The 22,386-nt window shown below is 36.2% G+C and overlaps 1 protein-coding gene across 1 annotated transcript in view; it reads left to right on the forward strand.

Moving 5' to 3' along the window:
- Window positions 1-22,386, forward strand: part of LOC307186477 (zinc finger MYM-type protein 6-like) — a 1,023,730-nt gene that overhangs the window by 964,933 nt on the left and 36,411 nt on the right. The gene's annotated exons all lie outside the window — the stretch shown is intronic.

The following is a 22,386-nucleotide window of genomic DNA, read 5'->3' on the forward strand; positions in this document are numbered from 1 at the left end:
TGTGTACCTTTTTATTGGGTACCAGGCCAACTTTAGGACACATTTTTTTAGGAGACAAATTTTGATTTTTCCTCAGCCATCTCTCACCTAGATGGCAGTACCTAGCATACACGTCACTACTGCCGTCTTGTACAAATGGCAGCCACTGTTAATCAATCCCAGAGCTTTTTCATGATGAACTCATATTTGCCTTCAGAATCCTCAATACAGTGACCCAAGATTTGATAATGCATTCATTTGGCAGACTATTAAATTGAATCTCACAAAGGGGTAGTATGGCCTAGTAGTAATATTTGTGTTGAAAATACAACACAAGGAATAAGAAAGTGAGAACCTAGTGAAGAATCAATGAAAATCAATGACCGTAGCAGCTAGATAGCTCCGAGGGGGTTAACCCTCTGGGAGTGGATCAGTAGTCTCATACTTATATATGAGGGATGATGCTATGCAGTTCACTAATTCTCTTTAAGGCAGATAAATCCATCAGTAACAACGTCACTTAGTTATTTTTAAATATCTCTAAGAATTGTGGGCTGTATCCAAGAGAAATAGTCTATTTGAATTTCTATGACTAAAAATGTAATGGAACAATAGAATGTCCCTGCCTAAATAGTGGGTTTTTTCTTGCTACAGAGCACATGAGATGCCTAGCATAGTGTCTGACACAGAATAGGTAGGTGATCGATGTATGTTTGTTGCTTTTTGCTTGCCTTTCATTCAAAGAATCTAATTCAAGTTCACTGTGATTTTTTTTCTTAAAAGATTGATTAAGAATATTATGTAGGATGTTTCTGTTCATAAAATTAAAATGCACGGCAGATAAAAGTAATAGTAAAATTATGTGTATTTTTTAAGTATGCACTTATAAAGGAGATGGGTTTCCTGCCCATCTGGCGTCCAGAGCAACAGCCAAACCAATACTGTCTTTATTTAAGAGGGTCATGGAGAGTTCAGGTATTCAGAGAGCCAAAGTCCAAGCCATAAGAACAGAGTGGGTTATTCTCAGCAAAGCCTTTCCTAGAAGATCTTAGCTTATAGCCACAGATAAGAAGGAGTTTTATTTTAAGAGGATTAAGCCTAGAATTATTTGTTCGTGATGATTGCCAGGATAGCAAAAACTTTCTTCCGGAGCCTGGTAGATGAATCAGGAAACAGATCAAAAGAGCTGACTGCTAGGGTAACGACCTCAGAAAGATGCTATCACAGACTCAATGCTTGTTGGAAAAAAACAGTTCAAAAGATTGGGAGGAGTCATTTAAAAAGGCGGTCAGTGCAGCATTGATTACTGATAAGCAACTATTAATAAGTGGATCTATTCTGTAAGTAGTTGCACATTTCATTACTATGTTGTGATGAGCCCAAGGTTACATAGGCAATCACCTGGAAATCCTTTTAGGACCCAGGAGTGACCCCCAAATGTCTGGATCAAGAAAACAGAAGGCTCTGGAGACCTGTGTACCCCAGGAATGGAGACAAGTGGGGTGTTTGGAACCCAGCCTGCTTCTTCTATATCCAAGGATCTTTCTTTCAACAGAAAGAAGGGAGTCTGTTTCAACCATTCATTTGTTGATTTATCCATTTTATATGAATGTTTTCAGGGTACTTGCTACATGCCAGGCATGATGGTATGTGCTGTGGATGAATGATAAATAAAATAGACATGCTCTTTGCCCTTATGACTGTTACAAAACAGTGAAATAGAAAGACGTTAATTAAATAATTACAAAATTTGTAATTGCTAACTGTGAAAACTGAGGTAAAGGGAAAACTAAATGAATTTTATTTCATCACTGTTAAGAAAGTTTTCAGTTGGAGGAAATTTAAAATATTAAGGGTTCGTGTTATTTACTTTGGAACATAAAATATGGAATATTAGAGCTGAAGAAGGTCTTAGGGCTCATATAACCAAACCTCATTATTTTTTCTTAAATCTGAGGCTAAAGAAAGTAAAGTGAGTGGTCAGGGCTTCAGTTTTATTTTATTTTTTTTTTAATTTTTATTTTATATCGGAGTAGAGTTAACAATGTGGTGTTAGTTTCAGGTGTACAGCAAAGTGATTCAGTTACACATATACCTGTATCTATTCTTTTTCAAATTCTTTTCCCATTTAGGTTATTATAGAGTATGGGGCAGAGTTCCCTGTGGTACACAGGATGTCTTTGTTGTGTACCTATTTTAAATATAGCAGTGTGTACATGTCAATCCCAAACTCCCAATCTGTCCCTCCTCCCACCTTTCCCCCTTGGTAACCATAAATTTGTTCTCTAAGCCTGTGAGTCTGTTTCTGTTTTGTAAATAAGTTCGTTTGTATTTTTTTTCTTAGATTTCACATATAAGCGATATCATATGCTATTTGTCTTTCTCTGTCTGACTTACTTCACTTAGTATGATAATCCCCAAGTCCAACCATGTTGCTGCAAAAGGCATTATTTCATTCTTTTTAATGGCTGAGTAATATTCCATTGTATATATGTGCCACATCTTCTTTATCCATTCCTCTGTCAGTGGACGTTTAGGTTGCTTCCATGTCTTGGCTATTGTAAACAGTGCTGCAATGAACATTGAGGTGCATGTTTCAAACCATGTTTTCTCTGGGTATACGCCCAGGAGTGAGATTGCTGGATCATGTGGTAGCTCTGTTTTTAGTTTCTTAAGGAACCTCCATACTGTTCTCCATAGTGGCTGCACCAATTTACATCCCACCAACGGTGTAGGAGTGTTCCCTTTTCTCCACACTCTCTCCGGCATTTATTATTTGTATACTTTTTTTTGTGTGTGTGGTACACGAGCCTCTCACTGCTGTGGCCCCTCCCACCACGGAGCACAGGCTCTGGACGTGCAGGCTCAGTGGCCGTGGCTCATGGGCCCAGCCGCTTCACGACATGTGGGATCCTCCTGGACCGAGGCACGAACCCGCGTCCCCTGCATCAGCAAGCAGACTCTCAACCACTGAGACCAGGGAAGCCCCTGTTTGTATACTTTTTGATGATGGCCATTCTGACTGGTGTGAGGTAATATCTCATTGTAGTTTTCTCTAATAATTAACAACGTTGAGCGTCTTTTCATGTGCCTCTTGGCCAACTGTATGTCTTCTTTGGAGAAATGTCTATTTAGATCATCTGCCCATTTTTTGATTGGGTTGTTTGATTTTTTTAATATTGACCTGCATGAGCTGTTTGTAAATTTTGAAGATTAAGCTCATGTCGGTCACATTGTTTGCAAATATTTTCTCCCATCCTGTGGGTTGTCTTTTCTTTTTGTTTATGGTTTCCTTTGCTGTGCAAAAGCCTTTGAGTTTGAGTAGGTCCCATTTATTTATTTTTATTTCCCTTACTCTAGGAGATGGATCAAAAAAAGATATTGTTGTGACTTATGTCAAAGAATGTTCTACTTATCTTTTTCTCTAAGAGTTTTATAGTATCTTGTCTTACAGTTAGTTCTCTAATCCATTTTGAGTATATTTTTCTGTGTGGTGTTCTAGAGAATGTTCTAATTTCATTTTTTTTACATGTAGCTGTCCAGTTTTCCCAGCACCACTTATTGAAGAGACTGTCTTTTCTCCATTGTATTTTCTTGCCTCCTTTGTTGTAGATTAATTGACCATAGGTGCATGGGTTTATTTCTGGGCTTTCTATCCTGTTCCATTGATCTATATTTCTGTTTTTGTGCCAGTGCCATACTGTTTTGATGACTGTAGCTTTGTAGTATAGTCTGAAGTCAGGGAGCCTGATTCCTCCACCTCCGTTTTTCTTTCTCAGGATTGCTTTGGCTATTTGGGGTCTTCTGTGTCTCCATACAGAGTTTAAGATTTTTTTGTTCTAGTTATGTGGAAAATGCCATTGATAATTTGATGGGGATTGCATTGAATCTGCAGATTGCCTTGGGCAGTATAGTCATTTTGACAATATTGATTGTTCCAATCCAAGAACATGGTATATCTTTCCATCTGTTTGTGTCATTTTCGATTTCTTTCATCAGCGTCTTATAGTTTTTGGAGTACAGGTCTTTTGCCTCCTTAGGTAGGTTTATTCCTATGTATTTTACTCTTTTTGATGCAATGGTAAATGGCATTGTTTCTTTAATTTCTCTTTCTGATCTCTTGTTGTTAGTGTATAGAAATGCAACAGATTTCTGTATATTAATTTTGTATCCTGCAACTTTAACAACTTCATTGAGCAGCTCTAGTAATTTTCTGGTAGCATCTTTAGAATTTTCTATGTATAGTATCATGTCATCTGCCAACAGTGACAATTTTACTTCTTTCCAATTTGGATTCCCTTTATTTCTTTTTCGTCTCTGATTGCCGTGGCTAGGACTACCAAAACTATGTTGAATAAGAGCAGTGAGAGTGGACATTGTTGTTTTTTCCTGATCTGAGAGGAAATGCTTTCACCTTTTCACCATTGAGTATGATGTTAGCTGTAGGTTTGTCATATATGGCCTTTATTATGTTGAGGTATGTTCCTCTATTCCCACTTTCTGGAGAGTTTTTATCATAAATGTGTGTTGAATTTTGTCAAAAGCTTTTTCTGCATCTTTTGAGATGATCATATGGTTTTTAATTATTCAGTTTGCTGATGTGGTGTATCATACTGATTGATTTGCAGATACTGAAAGATCCTTGCATCCCTGGGATAATTCCCACTTGCTCAGTTTTATGATCCTTTTAATGTATTGTTGGATTCAGTTTGCTAGTATTTTGTTGAGGATGTTTGTGTCTATGTTCATCAATGATATCGGCCTGTGATTTTTCTGTGTGTGTGATATCTTTCTCTGCTTTTGGTATCAGGGTGATGGTAGCCTCATAGAATAAGTTTAGGAGTGTTCCTTCCTCTGATATTTTTTTGGGAATAGTTTCAGAAGTGTAGGTGTTAACTCTTCTCTAAACGTTGGACAGAATTTGCCTGTGAAGCCTTCTGGTGCTGGACTTCTGTTTGTTGGAAGTTTTTTTAATCACATGGAAAAATGTATTTCATGCAAATAGATCAAAAGAAAGCTGAAATAGCAATATTCATATCAGACAAAAGAGAATTTAAAGTAGACTGTTACAAGAGACAAAGAAGGACACTACATAATGATCAATGGATCAATCCAAGAAGAAGATATAACAATTGTCAATATATATGCACCCAAAATAGGAGTATCTCAATTTATAAGGCAAATACTATCAAGCATAAAAGGAGAAATCAACAGTAACACACTAATAGTGGGGGGACTTTAACACCTCACTTTCATCAATGGACAGATCATCCAGACAGAAAATCAATAAGAAACACAGGCCTTAAATGACACCTTAGATCAGATGGACTTAATTTATATTTATACAGCATTCCATTGAAAAGCAGCACAATACACATTCTTCTCAAGTGCACGTGGTGCATTCTCCAGGATTGATCACATGCTGGGCCACAACGTGAGACTCGGTAAATTTAAGAAAACTGAAATCATTTCGAGCATCTTTTCCAACCGTAATGCTATGAGATTAGAAATCAACTACAAGAAAAAAAACTAAAAAACACAAACACATGGAGGCTAAACAATATGCTAGTGAACAACAAGTGGATCACTGAAGAAATCAAAGAGGAAATCAAAAAATACATAGAGATAATTGAAAATGAAAGCTTGACGATCTAAAACCTATGGAACACAGCAAAAGCAGTTCTAAGTGGGAAGTTTATAGACTACAGTCTTACCTCAGGAAAAATCTCAAATAAACAACCTAACCTTGCACATAAAGCAACTAGAGAAAGAAGAATGAACAAAACCCAAAGTTAGTAGAAGGAGGAAATTATAAAGATCAGAGCAGAAATAAATGAAATAGAAATGAAGGAAACAGTAGAAAAGATCAATGCAACTAAAAGCTGGTTCTTTGAGAAGATAAACAAAATTGGTAAACATTTAGCCAGAGTCATCAAGAAAAAGAGGGAGAGTGCTCAAATCAATAAAATTAGAAACAAAAAAGGAGAAGTATAACAGACAACACAGAAATACAAAGGAGTATAGGAGACTACTACAGGCAACTATATGCCAATAAAATGGACAACCTGGAAGAAATGGACAAATTCTTAGAAAGGTACAATCTCCCAAGACTGAACCAGGAAGAAATAGAAAATATAAACAGATAAGTCCCAAGTATTGAAATTGAAACTGTGATTTAAAAACTTCCAACAAAAGTCCAGGCTTCATTTTAAATTTTAGTTGGTATTTAATTTTCAATGATGGAATAAGTTTGGCAATTATAATACACAACTCTGGGAAGCAAATACTTCCAAATGTTGGTGATCAGCTTCTGTACACTGTTTAAACCACATACCGTAGATTTATATAAGTATATGAATAGTTTGTATGTGATATCCAAGTATATTACTACATAGAAAATTTCATCTCACAATCTCTGTAATGTATTGAATATATGAATTAAACTGAACCAACAGAATTGTATGATTATGTATGAATTTTTGTATTTATGGAAACATTTTGAAAAATGTTAAAATCTACTTATATTGCTTAAATATCATACATATCCAGTAGCTCTTATATGAAATATACTACTAGGATAACTCCTGAATAAAGATGTGTTAGAATAAGTTTGTTCAAGTAGGACGGGGCTTCCCTGGTGGTGCAGTGGTTGAGAGTCCGCCTGCCAATGCAGGGGACGCGGGTTCATCTGGGAGGATCCCACATGCCACGGAGCGGCTGCACCCGTGAGCCATGGCCGCTGAGCCTGCGCACCCGGAGCCTGTTGCTCCGCAATGGGAGAGGCCACAGCAGTGAGAGGCCCGTGTACCACAAAAACAAACCAAAAAACAACTAGGGCCGAAGAAAAAGAGATAGAGATCAAAGTGTGAGAACATGTTGAAAACATTTTGTCATGCTGTTTATTAATGCCTCTATTAGCATTAAACTATTGTTGGCAAATATTTTCAAATTAAATGAAACCAATAAATGTGTTTAGAAAATTCTTTATGGATACTGTACTTTATCCCTAATCTGATAATATTTTAATCTTTGCTTAATGATTCAAAATCTCCAAATTTAAAGAAGATAGATTTTGCCCAAATATTCAGAGTTGGTTTGTCTGAGGGAGAGGGTATATACATATGCAAATGCCTCTGGGTACTGTAGATTGATTGGTGAAAACAAGACAACCTAATAAGCCCAGCATCAGGGGACAGTTCACCTTCCGCCCCAAGCTGCTTAAGGCTCATCTGTTCACTTCCCAAGCAAGGGATATATTCTGTAAATACTAGATGCTTTAAAAAAAAAAAAAAATCCAGACAAAGAATTACCCTAAAGGGCAAAAAACTTGGTCTTTCTCTTAAAGTTTTAGTAGCCTTAGGTTCTATATTTTTGTTTGTATATTTGTTTGTTTTTAGAAATAATTATAAAGAAGATATTAACTCCTTATTGATCATATCATTTGCAAATATTTTCTCCCATTCAATAGGTTGTCTTTTTCTTTTGTATATGGTCTCCTTTGCTGTGAAAAGCTTTTAAATTTAATTAAGTCCCATTTGTTTATTTTTGCTTTTGTTTCTTTTGCCTTAGGAGACAGATCCAAAACAATGTTGCTATAATTTATGTCAGAGTGTTCTGTTTATGTTTTCTTCTAGGAGTTTTATGGTTTCTGGTCTTACATTGGGGTCTTTAATGCATTTTGAGTTTGTCTCTGTGAATGGTGTGAAACGTTAACTGAAATGTTCTAATTTCATTCTTTTACGTGTAGCTGTCCAGTTTTCCCAACACCACTCATTGAAGAGATTGTCTTTTCTCCATTGTATATTCTTGCCTCCTTTGCATAGATTAATTGACCATAAGTGTGTGGGATTATTTCTGTGTTCTCTTTTCTGTTCCATTGATCTATGTATCTGTTTTTGTGCCAGTTTTTGACACAAAACTGTTTTTGTGCTTGTTTTGGCACAAAAATCATACTGTTTTGATTACTGTAGCTTTATAGTATAGGCTGAAGTCAGGGCACATGATACTCCTGCTCTGTTCTTTCTCAAGATTGTTTTGACTATTTAGGGTCTTTTGTGTTTCCATACAAATTTAATTTTTTTTTTCTAGTTGTGTGAAAAATGTTCTTGGTATTTTGTAGATACCAGGAATCTGTAGATTGCATAGAATCTGTAGATTGTCTTGGGTAGTGTGGTCATTTTAACAATATTAATTCTTCCAGTCCAAGAATATAGTATATCTTTTCATCTGTTAGAGTCATCTCCAGTGTCTTTCATCATGTAATAGATTTCTGAGTACAAGTCTTCTACCTCCTTAGTTAGATTTATTCCTAGGTATTTTATTCTTTGTGATGCAATGGTAAATGGGATTATTTCCTTAATTTCTCTTTCCACTATTTTGTTGTTAGTGTATGTAAATGCAACAGATTTCTGTATATTAATTTTGTATCCTGCAACTTTACCAAATTCATTGATGAGCCCTAATATTTTCTTTGGTGGCATTTTTAGGATATGTAGAATATCATGCCATCTGCAAACAGAGAGTTTTACCTCTTCCTTTCCAGTTTGGTTTCCTTTTATTTACTTTTCTCTGATTTCTGTGGCTAGGACTTCCAATACTATATTGAGTAAAAGTGGGTAGAGTGGGCATTCTTATCTTGTACCTGGTCTTAGAGGAAATGCTTTCAACTTTTCACTGTTGAATATGATGTTATCTGTGGGCTTATCATATATGGCCTATATTACGTTGAGGTATGTTCCCTCCATACCCACACTCTGGAGAGTTTTTGTCATAAATTGGTGTCGAATTTTGTCAAAAGTTTTTTCTGTATCTATTGAGATGAACATATGGCTTTTATTCTTCGCATGTTTCGTAGAATTAACCTCTGAAACCAACTGGGCCTGGAATTTTGTTTGTTGGGATTTTTTTTCATTACTGATTCAATTTCATTACTAGTAATTATTCTATTTGTATTTTCTATTCCTTCCTGCTTTTGTCTGGAGAGATTCTACATTTCTAGGAATTTGTCCATTTCTTCTAGGTTGTCCATTTTATTGGTGTATAGCTTTTTGTAGTAATCTCTTACGATCCTTTGTATTTCTGTGGTGTCAGTTATAACTTCTCCTTTTTAATTTCTGATTTTATTGATTTGGGTCTTATTTTTTCTTGATGACTCTGGCTAGAGGTCTATCAATTTTATCTTTTCAATGAACCAGCCCTTAGTTTCATTGATTATTCCTGTTGATTTTTAGTCTCTATTTCATTTATTTCTGCTCTGAACTTTATTATTTCTTTCCTTATACTAAGGGGTTTTGTTTGATCCTTTAGGTGTAAGCTTAGGTTGTTTATTTGAGATTTTTTTTGTTTTCTATAAACTTCCCTCCTAGAACTGCTTTTGCTGCCTCCCATAGATTTTGGATAGGTGTGTTTTTGTTTTCATTTGTCTCCAGGTACTTAAAAAAATTTTTTTATTGAAGTATAGTTGATTTACAATTTTATGTTTATTTCTGGTATACAGTAAAGTAATTCAGTTGTATTTTCCATATTCTTTTCTATTATGGATTATTATAGGATATTGAATATAGTTCCCTGTGCTATATATAGGACCTTGTTGTTTACCTATTTTATATATAGTACCCTGTATCTGCTAATTCCATACTCCTAATTTGTCCCTCACCTAACCCCTTTCCCCTTTTGTAACAATAAATTTTCTATATGTGTGAGTCTTTTTCTAATTTATAAATAAGTTCATTTGTATCATATTTTATATTCCACATATAAGTGATATCATATGATATTTATCTTTCTCTTTCCAACTTACTTCACTTAGTATGATAGTATCTAGGTCCATCCATGTTGCTGCAGATGGCATTATTTCATTGTTTTCTATGGCTGAGTAGTACTCCATTGTATATATGTACCTTATCCATTCATCTGTTGATGGACATGTAGGTTGCTTCCATGTCTTGGCTATTGTTAATAATGTTGCTATGAACATTGGGGTGCATGTATTTTCTCAAATTACATTTTTCTCCAGATATATCCCCAGGAGTGGATTTGCTGGATAATATGGCAAGTCTATTTTTCATTTTTTAAAAACCTCCATACTGCTTTCCATAGTGGCTGCACCAATTTATATTCTCACCAACAGTGTAGGAGGGTTCCCTTTTTTCCACACCCTCTCCAGCATTTGTTATTTGTAGACTCTTTAATGGTGGCCTTTCCAAGTACTTTTTAAATTCTTCTTTGATTTCTTCGGTGATCCATTGGTTGTTCAGTAACATATTGTTCAGCATCCATGTGTTTGTGTTTTTTGCAGTTTTTTCCTTGTAGTTGATTTCTAGTCTCATAGTGTTGTGGTTGGAAAAAATACTTGCTATGATTTCAGTTTTCCTAAATTTACCAAGACTTCCTTTGTGACATATCATGTAATCTATCCTGGGGAATGTTTCAGGAGCACTTGAAAAGAATGTGAATTATGCTTTTAGGTGGAATGTTCTCTATATATCTGTTAAGTCCATCTGCTCTAACATGTCATTTAAAGCCAGTGTTTTCGTATTGATTTTCCATCTGGATGATCCGTCTGTTAATGTAAGTGGGGTGTTAAAGTCCACCACTAGCATTGTGTTACTGTCAATTTCTCCCTTTATGTCTGCTAATATTTGCTTTATGTATTTAGGTGCTCCTATGTTGGATACATACATATTTACAATTGTTGTATCTTCTTCTTGGAATGATCACTTGATCATTATGTAATGCTCTTGTTTGTCTGTTACAGTCCTTGTTTTCAATTCTATTTTGTCTGATATAAGTATTGCTATCCCAGCTTTCTTTTGATTTTCATTTACATGGAATACATTTTCCCATCCCCTCAATTTCATTCTGTGTGTATCTTTAGATTTGAAGTGAGTCTCTTATAGGCAGCATATATATGGGTCTTGCTTTTGTGTCCATTAAGCCACTCTGTGTCTTTTGGTTGGAGCATTTAGTCCATTTACATTTAAAGTAATTATTGATAGGTACATACTCCATTTTGTTAATTATTTGGGGATTGTTTTTGTAGTTCTTTTTTGTTCCTTATTCTTTTATAATCGTCCTTTGTGATTTGATGATTATCTTTAATGTTATGTTTGGATTCCTTTCTCTTTTTTTTGTGTGCATATTTATCCAAAATGTATAAACAGCTCATACAATTCATGATCAAAAAACAAACAACCCCATTAAAAATGTGCAGAAGACCTGAATAGACATTCTTCCAAAGAATAGAAGCAGATGGTCAACAAGTACATGGAGACACTCAAAATTGGTAATCATCAGAGAAATGCAAATCAAAACCACAGTGAGATATCATCTCACACCTATCAGAATGCCTATCATCAAAAAGACCACAAATAATAAATGTGGGCAAGAATGTGGAGAAAAGGGAACACTTGTACACTGTTGTGGGGATGTAAATTGGTGCAGCCACTGTGAAAAACAGTATGAAAATTCCTCATAAAACTAAAAATAGAACCATCATATCATTGAGCAATTTCACTCCTAAGTATGTATCCAAAGAAAACAGAAACACTAATTCGAAAAGATACATGCACCCTAATGTTCATAGCAGTGCTATTTACAATTGCCAAGATATGGAATCAACCTAAGTGTCCATCAACAGATGAATGGATAAAGAAGATTTTGGAGGTGTGTGTGTGTGTGTGTGTATGTGTGTGTGTGTGTGTGTGTGTGTGTGTGTGTGTGTGTGTGTATTTGAAGTATATATGGAAAACTACTCGGCCATAAAAGAAGATGAAATTTTGTTATTTGCAACAACATGGATGGACCTGGATGGTATTATGCTTAGTGAAATAAGTCAGATGCATGAATACAAATACTGTATGTTATCACTTGTATGTGTAATCTCCAAAATAAAACAAATGAATATAATAAAACAGAAACAGACTCACAGATATTGAGGAAAAACTTGTGGTTACCAGTGAGGAGAGGGAGGAAGGAGGTGCATGATAGGAGTAGGAGATTAAGAGTTATAGACTACTTGTATAAAATTAATAAGCTACAATGATATTGTATAAACCAGGAAATATAGCCAATATTTTATAATAATTATAAATGAAGTATAACCTTTAAAATTGTGAATCACTATGTAGTTCACCTGTAATTTATATAATATTGTAAATCAACTATACCTAAAAAGAAAAGTTAGAAACTGCATAAAAATACCAAAGCTATTTGAGAGTTTGCCACAGTAGATGGTGAATGTTCCACTATAAGAAACTTTTAAACAAGCTGAATATCCAGTGTTCAAGGAGGACATAGAAAATATTACTTCCTGAGGTAATGAGCTGGATTACATGCCTTCCAAAGACCTTTGTCTGCAAGGCGTTTACATCCTTCTATCCTTCCTCTGGACATCCCAATGCCAAGAATCAAGAGCATGATGAGAGACACACTGCTAATTTGTTTATTAGGGAGGGAGGGAGAATTACAGAGAAGAGAGGAACTTGCGTTGAGAAACCTGAGAAATACAAATTGAAATTAAGATAACTACACTTTCTTTTTACTAGAATAGTGCACATACACATGAATATATTAGAAATATTAAAAATAGTCCCGGGTCTACTCTAAACTCCTATACAGACTTCCCCAAAACCAATTTTATCAGGTTATCTTGTGGGTGATCCTGCCCTCTAAAATGGTTACCCTACTTCTACCCTCCTCCCAGAGAACATAAACAGTGAGCTTGACATGTTCCTTCCCACTTAGGATGACTTGCAGAGGTGAAGGTTATTGGCCTCCACACCAAGAAATCACCCTTAGTCAGTTGAAGGATTCTTCTAGTGATACCCCAATGTTGGTTCAACAAAGCTCTTCTTGATCTCCCAACCACCCTATGTTAATAGCATTTATGGGAAAGTTTTTTCATTCTCTGTTACATACAACAGACTGTGACACACACACTCCCAATTTCTGACTAGGTCTGAACTACTAGACTCTCATATCCTTTGCAATTGCTCCAGTTTTATCTAAATTTCATGCCACTGCCTTTAGTGTTGTTTGTATGGTTATGCCCTCACTTTACTCCTCAAGTCTACCTTTATTCTCTTTTCCTCAGGAACTAATTTGGCTAGTTTCTTTTTCTTTTCTTTTTTTTTTTCTTTTTTTTTTTTGGCTAGTTTCTTGAATGAAGATTTGTGTCTTTCTCTTGGCAACAAGACCATAGATGGCTTTGAGTAGTGACAGGATTGGCTTCCATATTCTCTACCAGTGTGTTTCTGTTTTTCTACCCTCTCCCTGTCTCCATCCATTTCTACCCCTCTCTGCCTTACTGGTGCCCTTAGCATCTTCCAAGCTCCCTTGATCTCTGGATTCTGATTAGTTGACCAGTAGGATGCACTAGTAAGATATTGGAGTGTTCAAAAGTGAGAGGTAGAGGAATCAAAGGAATCAGCTCTGTGGTTTGAGCAGAGGCTACATCTTTTTAACACAACTCCTTTAGGATGCTGTCCTCCCATGGCTGTGATTCCCACTAGGTCCTGGTAATTTCTTTTCCTCCCTTTCCCCCTGCAGGTGGTTAGTTTCCTTTTGTTTTGCTAGTTCCTGCGTACCTCACATTCCTTTTCTGATTACCTTAATTGTGCCCACATCTCTGTAAGCAGTTGCTTCATTAAATTGTCTTCAAGAGTACCTTCTACTTCTTGTTGGCATCCTAACTGAAACTACTCTTCAGAGCCCCTATTGCCATTATCCTTTTGCTTGTTTCAGAAAAAGAAGTGCCTTAGTTTCTAGTAGTTAGCATATAGGTCAAATACTAAGGTACTGATATATCTTTCTCCTCAAAAATGAAAGAAAAAGATCATCATGTATATTATAATGATAGGAAAACTCTGATGGAGTTTATGTGAAAGTGGCTGTAAAAGCAGGCAGGTATAAGAATGGAAGCGTATAAAGGAAGTGAGCCCAAAACAATCCTTTCTCTATCCTGTGGCTTGCTGAAGGATATCACTTATCTTCCATTTATAGAGATAACAAGTGGTGTTGAAATTTGCCAGCTTTTATTGCCATCCCCACCACTAGACAGTGAATTCCTTCATGGTGGGAACCATGTCTCATTCATCATTTTATACCTGGGGTCTAACAGAGATTCTAGCACATAATTAGAATCTTAAAAGTGTATGATGAGTGAGTAAATGAATGAAAAATGATGATTAAATCTAAGAAATACATGCACATGCCTGTTCATAGCAGCATAGTTCACAATAGTCAAAAGGTGAAAACAGCCCAAATGTCCATCAAAAGATGAAGGGATAAACAAATTGTGGTACTGTATGTACATACAACAAAATAGTATTCAGCCATAAAGAGGAATGAAATACGGCTACAACATTGCTGGATCTAGAAAACATATGCTAAGTGAAAGAAGCCAGACACAAAAGGTCACATATTTCATGATACCATTTATAAGAAATATCCAGAATCGGAAAATCCATAGAGAAATCGGTGGTTGCCAGGTGCTGGGGAAAGGGAGAAGTGGGGAACTGCCTAATGATGTGGGGTTTCTTTTAGGGGTGATAAAAATGTTTTGGAACTAGATAAAGTTGTGGAACATTATGCATGTACTAAATGCCACTGAATTGTTCACTGTAAAATGGTTAATTTTATGTTATGTGAGTTTTACTTTAATTAAGAGAAAAAAGGAACCTAAGAGAGATAGAACTCTCATTGTGGGAATGTGGAAACTCTTCCTGCCCATTAAAAAAAAAAAAAAAAAGTGGAAGAGAATGCTTGCTTCAATCCTAACTCTCTGAGCACCCATGGACCTTCCCCCATGAATGCAGAGGCCATATCCATCCCATCCTTTAATGCTAACACTGCTGTTAGGCATTTGTCTTCACCCTCCTTTATCCTGTTTACTGTCCTATTTACACTCACCTTTACGCTATTTACTTTTGACCTGCACATTCTGAAACAGCTCTACTTAAGTTTATTTTCTAATATATCTCGGTTCTAACTTTGTATTCAATGACTATTCCAGGAGGAAATTAATATGTTCATTTTTTTCTTTGAAAATCCATTGTAATCTAATCCTTCCCAGGCAGTTATTATTGGGTTGGTAAGAGTAGATCCACAACTGCTTGTGGGAAATTTATTACGCAGGTTAGCCTGCCAAAACTAGACCTCTCATCAAAAGCATGCAAATGTATTTAAAAATAAGCCACATCCTTTAGGTTTCTTATTATTTCAGAATAAGAATATTTTGACTTTACAGAAAATGAAGTTGAAAACCTTATAGGCATTATTCCATGGAGGCATTCTATAATTTGATTCAAACATTAGTAAAAAGTTAATGTCTACAGTTTCCTATTTTTCAGAACTGTTTATTCTTTTTGTTAGATTTTTCTTTCTTTTTTTTTTTTAATTAAGATTTATCAATAGGCATTGTGCTCTTTTTCTCATGTTGGACACTGAACTTTCTTGAATTAAAACCATTGTCCTCTTTGGCATAATCATACAATGGAAGAGATAATTTATTCGACATACTTTTTAAGCACATTCTAAGTGCCAGGCATAGCCCTTCATATTTTTGGTACCAAAATAAATGCCTTGATCTTGCTTTCAAAAAACTCATAGCCTAGTAAAGGAAACAGATGAGTAAAGAAATGTACATTATAGAGGGCTTTACAGAGAGGCTCTAATAGAGGCAAGGATAGGGTGCAATAGAAACGCCTAGCTCTATGAAACGAGCAAAGAGGGAGAGAGGAGGTTATGAAATTAATGCATAAAAGAGAGAGAGTACAAAAATGCTTCAAAAAGGTAATAATGTTTAATTGAGCCTTGAATTCTGAATAGTTTTCCAGAAGTGTAAGAAGGAGAAAGGCACTCCAAACTTAAGGAACTTCATGCACAGAAATTCAATGGCATGACATAATATGTCATGTTTCAGAGCTGGACATAGTTCACTACTCAAGCATAAAGTAAGTGGAAGAAGCATAAATAATGAAGCAGAAAAATTCTTAATGGTTTGGTTATTAGGAGTTTAGAAGCCATAACAAAGGGTTTGGACCATGTCATTAGGTAAAGGAAAGCCATCAAAAGATCTTAAACCCAAGAGTAAACAGTTTAAATTTGTAAAATATGGACAATAGATGGAAGGAAACAAATGCACGCCATTAAACAAACAAGGAGGCTCTTACAATGGTGCAGGTGAGTAATGATGAAGGCTGGATCTGAGGCACTGGTTGTGGGGACAGATAAGAGAAAGCTAAGTAATGAATGCAAAGGTCATTGACCTTTGCAAGGAATGGTGAGTGATGGGAAATGAGAGACAAGCTTGTAGAAGGAATCATAGAAACTCTCAGATTTCTTACTTGGTTAATGGCATCACTGTCCATGAGGTTGCTCAAGATAATGATGTCAAAGATGAAGCATATTTGTGTCAAAAGCAATGACAAGTTCATGTTTAGAGCTAGAGAGTTTGGTGCAGGGGAATATTTAGGTAAAACAATCCAATAGTTTATTATATATACAGGGCTTTAGTTCAGGACAGAGTTTGGAGTTTGTTTTAGTCTTCTTCTCCACCCCCATTCCAAACATGAGTATGTCTGAGCTCTCAATCCTGGCTGGGGTCTTAGGGATTCAGGATATGTGTGGGGTGAGAGAAACTGGACCACTGATTTTGGAGTATGAAGCTCAGGGCTATTAAAAGGATTGTGCCTAGGAATGAAAAAGAGGAATAAAAATATCAAAATATAATGCAGTCCAACCAAGACATTAATCCAAAGGGGTTCAACAGAGAAGCTGAATCTAAGTACAAGTACAGTATGTCAAAGCAGTGGGATTCAGATTGGAGGAACAAGTCAGAGAGCTGCCCTGAGCCACTGAAGTATTTCCCCAGGTTATTTTAAAACCAAGTTAGCAGATGGAAACAGAGACAGAATTAGCTACCAAGGATCTTAAGCAGTAGGTTTGGGATTCCTTAATATAAAATAATGGTAAAGTACTGAAAGAATAGAGTGAAAAATGTAGAGAACCCATGACAAAATGCTAGAGAATATGAATATATGTGACTATTATTTTGGATCCTCTGAGAAGCAGACACGGATATGGAATTAGACATGCAATAAACGTATTAAGGCAAATGCCTTTGAAGGGTAATGGGTGAAAGCAGGATCGGGTAGGCAGAGTTTCAGACTAGAAACTGAGAAAGTTGGTCCAGATGATGGAAAGTCCCTGAGACAAAGCATTCTGCTAGAATAATGGGTCATATTTAATAAGGGGGTGGGGGAGGGAATCAGTCAGGGCAGAGATGGAGGTGGGGTGGGTTGAGAGTGTGCAGAGGGAGCAGCTGGGGCCGTCAGCCAAAAGCCTACCCCCCAGCAGGGAATCTGATAAGTGCATTTTTGTGGCTGCCACAATGACAGGCCAGGGAATCAAAGACTGAGAAGAAAAAGTCACAGTTAAAAAGAGACTCGAGAGAAAGTGATGCAGCTGAAAATTTGGGGAGAAAAAGATTTAGGGAGGAAGATGTAGTCATGTAATGCAGGATTTGAAATTCTGAAATGCGTTTGATAAATCTTTTCACCCTTTCACCACATATTATATCAGTAGGGCTTCCTAATCTGTAATATATATTTTTATTTTGGTGACAAAATGTATTTTTATATAGTTCTGTTGTCTGTAAAAATCTGTAAAAATAGTAAAAATCTGACTAGTGAATCTTCTTATATGTTATTCTAAATAGAAATAACACAATTTACTCTTCTCTACACCAGATGCTCAAGTCGCAGAACACTGGTTTTATAAGGGCTATGCTGCCAAACAAAAATTTGGAAAGAGCTTTCTATAAACCTCTCTTTAAATTCATAACTTATTCACATATTATTAGCATATGTGGTGGTCACGGAAATGTGGCCACTCAGATCTCCTTTCAAAAGAACCTGCAATAGCAAAGACAATGGACTGACAGCCCGCAGCTACCACACCTTCAGATCCATTGCAGCATTCACTTGAAGTCAAACCTGGCCCAGGGCTGGGCCCCGCCAATGGTTGAACATGGCAAGAGTACTAGAGATGGGCCATTGTGACCCAATGTAGGATTCCGTTGATGGACAGTCTTGTTCTAGGACCTCTTTATTGTCTGGTCAAGACTTTCTCTGAACTGTACTACAGTCTGACACTCTTCCTACCCAATCCTACTTCCTTCCCTCCCACCTTTCATAGGTGACATGAAGGCTCCTCCCACTTTTATCCTGCTCCATCACTTTTAGCCTTTATAGCTTTTTATTTAATTTTTTAACCAAAATTATCTCTTTTGTACAATTTGATCCCTTTTTGGTATATACTTCTCAAAAACCTCAGACTAACACAGTGCATTAAAATCTTTCAGTCTGAGAAATCTTTACAGTCAAGAAAATCACTTTAATTTTATTTTAATCAGTTTATTTTAAATTTTCCTAGCCACAGGACTCTTTTCTTACAGGACAAACAATTGTCATATCACAGAACTAGTAAAACATGTTAAGTTTATCATCCTAATTTACTTAACCTTCTCAATTTTCTGGGCTGTAATCAACTTTCTCTTCCTAGCTTTTGTCTTCTTAATCTTGTGATAGGCTCTTCAATTATATTTCAGGTCTATACTCCACACCCTGCTGTTTGTTGAACTTAGTGCTAATAGAATTATTAAGTAGTTTCTACATATCATTAAAAACTCAAATTCAATTTTAGCTGATTGTTGTGCCATAAAATTGACACTAATTCTACAGTTCAAGCTTTTAGTTAGTGTGTAATCTCCTTAAGCCTCAGGAATTTTTTTCAGATTTTTCTTTGGCCAAATTGAACACTGATCATGTTTCTATACTGAGATACTATTCTCAAGCTACGCACTCATTGCAAGTTATCATTTATGTAGAGGATGTACTGATCTATCTGGGACCAGCACGCTGACTGGGTATAGCCAAAAATTGAATTCCTAAAGCATATATATCAGTTGTCCACATATTCAACAGCAAGTCATTGAGAAAATGCAATATACCAGCCATACCATGCAGTACTGTTTGGACTCTACTAATTCTTAGGGAAACTGAAATAGAAGGTATTACAGATCCCTGTTCAAGATCAAAGAATTCATTCCTCCAGTTGCTTAGAATGCAGTCAGCAGAAAGCTCTCAAACATAAGTCTTCTCCGTTGCCTTAGAGTCACCCAAGGTCGTGTTCTCCTCCGGGAGAAGTCCAGTGATTGGCTAACATAGGGGCATAAGGCCTGGCTTCCTTATGCTAGCTTGTGATACACACAGTGCTGTTCTAGATTCAAAACTCCCTGTGGGGTTAACTAAGGCCTCTGCGACTGCATGAAGCCTAACTTCTCCCTCAGTCCAAGCCTGCTTCTTTCTCTTTCCTTTTACAGGTGGTGATTCCAAAAGCACTCCCTGATAATGCTCTTGCATGCTCATTTTCAACTTTGCCTGCTTCCAAGGCACCCCCTCCCATAACCTCCACCCCCTAACAGTTGGCATTGGACATGGTCTGAGAAAACAGAAATGATGGTGGGATTTTGGAACCAAATCATCTACCACCTTACTGGTAATGAGGATCCCATCCTGCTAAGTGGAGCTCAGATAGCCCTTGACACGGGTGACAACATGATTATTGAATTTTTTATTAAGAGTAAAATGAGATTGTAGACCAGTGGACATTAATTCAGTAGCTACATAATATGTCAGGTATTTGAAAATATGGAGAAAATAGAAAATAAGGGATGTCAAATTTAGTGGCTGTTGCTAAGCTCAACCTTTGGGAAAGATAACAAAAGACTGGGAGTTAAGTGTGAAAGCTACAATGCCTCCTATGTGGCATATAAAAAGGTTCACATCTGCTATAACTGATGGGTAGAGGTAGCTAGGATGAGCCCAAGAGCTTAAACATAAAAATACCAGAACTCCAAGGCAAGTCAAACTTGTGACGAGTTTGCAGGCAAGTCTACAATAATGGTTGAAAAAGATGGGAACTTGACACATGGAATGGATACACCTGGGTTGGTGCATCTGAAAATATGGAAACCTCAATTTTCCTTGTAAGACAACAAACACCCTCTCTCCCTTAGAATGTGCCCTCAACCTGTTCCATATAGGCCAACATAACCTGACTAGAGAAGTGTTGGTCTATGTGATGGTTAATCTTACATGTCAGCTTGTCTGGATCACAGGCAAGACATTTGCCCAGATATTTGGCTAAACATTATTTCTGGATAAGATTCACTTCTGAATCAGTAGACTGAGTAAAGCAGATTGCTCTTTCCAATATTAGTGGGCACCAGACAACTGGTTGGGGGCCTGAACAGAACAAAAAGGCAAAGAAAAGGAGAATTCACTCTCTCTTTCTACCTGATTGATTGAGCTATCAGTCTTCTTCTGTCCTCAGACTAGAGCTTACACCATCATTTCTCCTGGTTCTCAGGCCTTCAGACTTGGGTCGCAATACAACACCAGCTTTCCTCGGTCTCCAGCTTGCAGATGGCAGATAGTAGGACTTCTCAGATTCCATAATCACATGATCCAATCCCCTATAATAACTCTGTTTATAACATTATATATCTATATCTATCTATATGTGTATCTATCTATAGGAATAATATATATCTATCTATAGATATATATATCTGTCTATAGGTGTAATATCTATCTAAAGGTGTTATATAATAGTATATAATGCACATATAGAACCAATGCATATTGGTTCTGTTTCTCGGGAAAACTCTGACTAATGCAGTCCAATATGAGAAGAAAGGAAGTATAACTCCAAATGAGCTACAAGAGCTAGCCCACATGTACCAGCAGGGCCAGAAGAGTATGCAAGGCATTGGATTTTGCCCTCATAGAACTTACATTCCAATGAAGGGTGGCAGATAGGAGAAAATTAAAATGACAATTAGGTAAATTATATAGTTAGATGGTAACAAGTTTTAAGGAGCAGAAAATAAAGGAGGGTAGGTAGATTGAGAATTCATTTGGTACAAGGGATCACTTTTTAAAAAGGTAGTTTACCTTCACTGAGATAAGATCTAGACTAAGAGTCCATGGAGTTGAGGGCTTCAGTGCTGTGTGAATATCTGAGGCAAGAGCAATCTGATTAGGTGGGAAGACACTGAAAAAATCCTAATATGAGACAGTGCCTGGCATGTTAAAGAAAAGCAAAGAGGACTGAGAATGTCCAAGGAGGAAGAAAGAGAGATTGAGAAGGTGGTATACTGGAAGCCAAGAGAAAAAAAGCATCTGAAAGAAGTGATCAGCTGTGTCAAATCCTACTGCCTGGTCAAGTGAAATAAAGACTGAGAATTGACTAATAAATTTAGCATTACATAAATTCTTGGTGATCTTGCAAGAGCAAAGAGTTATGGAGGCAAAAATTAAATAGGAGTGGCTTTAAGAGAGAATGGGAGAAAAGTAATTAAAAATGGCAGAGACAACAAATTCAAGGAATTTTGCTGCAAGTAGGAACTGAGAATTAAATTAACACAGCACTTGGGGGAGGATGGGGGGATGTAAGCACAAGAGAATTTTTAATTTTGTTTTGTTTGTTTGTTTGTTTGGTTTTTTAAGCTGGTTTCTTAACTCAAAGAATAATCCAATGGAGAAGGGAGAAAATTAATAACGTAAGAGAGAAAGGGAGAATTGTTGGAGTAATTTTTTTAGGTTAGAGGAGAATAGACCTAACCCACAAGTGGAGGGATTGTCTTTAGATAAGAACATGGGATATGATTCAGCTGAATAGGAATAACCTTGTTTATGACAGAATTTTGTAAAGATAATTATTTAACAGTAGTAATTGTAATTAGAAATACTAAATCCACACCACAAGGTAGAAATGTAATAGTGTTTATTAATTTATTAGTTAATAGTATTAATTTCTATGTGGTAAAGTGTGAAACCTTTTCCAAGTAGACCCCCCTAAGAAACCAATGAAGAATTCCTTAAAGAGACATGGTAAGAGAAGTTCTTTAGTGTGATAGAATTCTTTAGTGTGATAGATCATAGTGTGATATGATGTATAACATCATTATTCTTGAAATCTCAGATTCATCTGATCCTCTTCTATGTGTTTCATGTTATTATTAATCTTAAACTTTTAGTACAGTGATAGACTTTTTTTTTTCTGAAAGAACCTTAGTATGGTCACAGAAATTCCTCATTCTGTGCTTATTAATCTCACCTGATTAAAAATTTTACTTTATGAACAGGATCTGTCGAAATGATATTTTAAAAGTTGGCTTCTACCCAGTATTTTTTGGAATCTCTTCATGCATGGCTGTACTCTATCTTGCTGTCCTCTGCAGGTTGTGATCTGCCCCACTGCAGCTAGTTTAATAACTTAAGATTAATGATTAAATGATTTAATCATTTTAATTAATGATTAAACTCAGTCATGTAAGAA

Source organism: Stenella coeruleoalba, assembly GCF_951394435.1.
Source record: "Stenella coeruleoalba genome assembly, chromosome: 5".
NCBI lineage: Eukaryota > Metazoa > Chordata > Mammalia > Artiodactyla > Delphinidae > Stenella > Stenella coeruleoalba.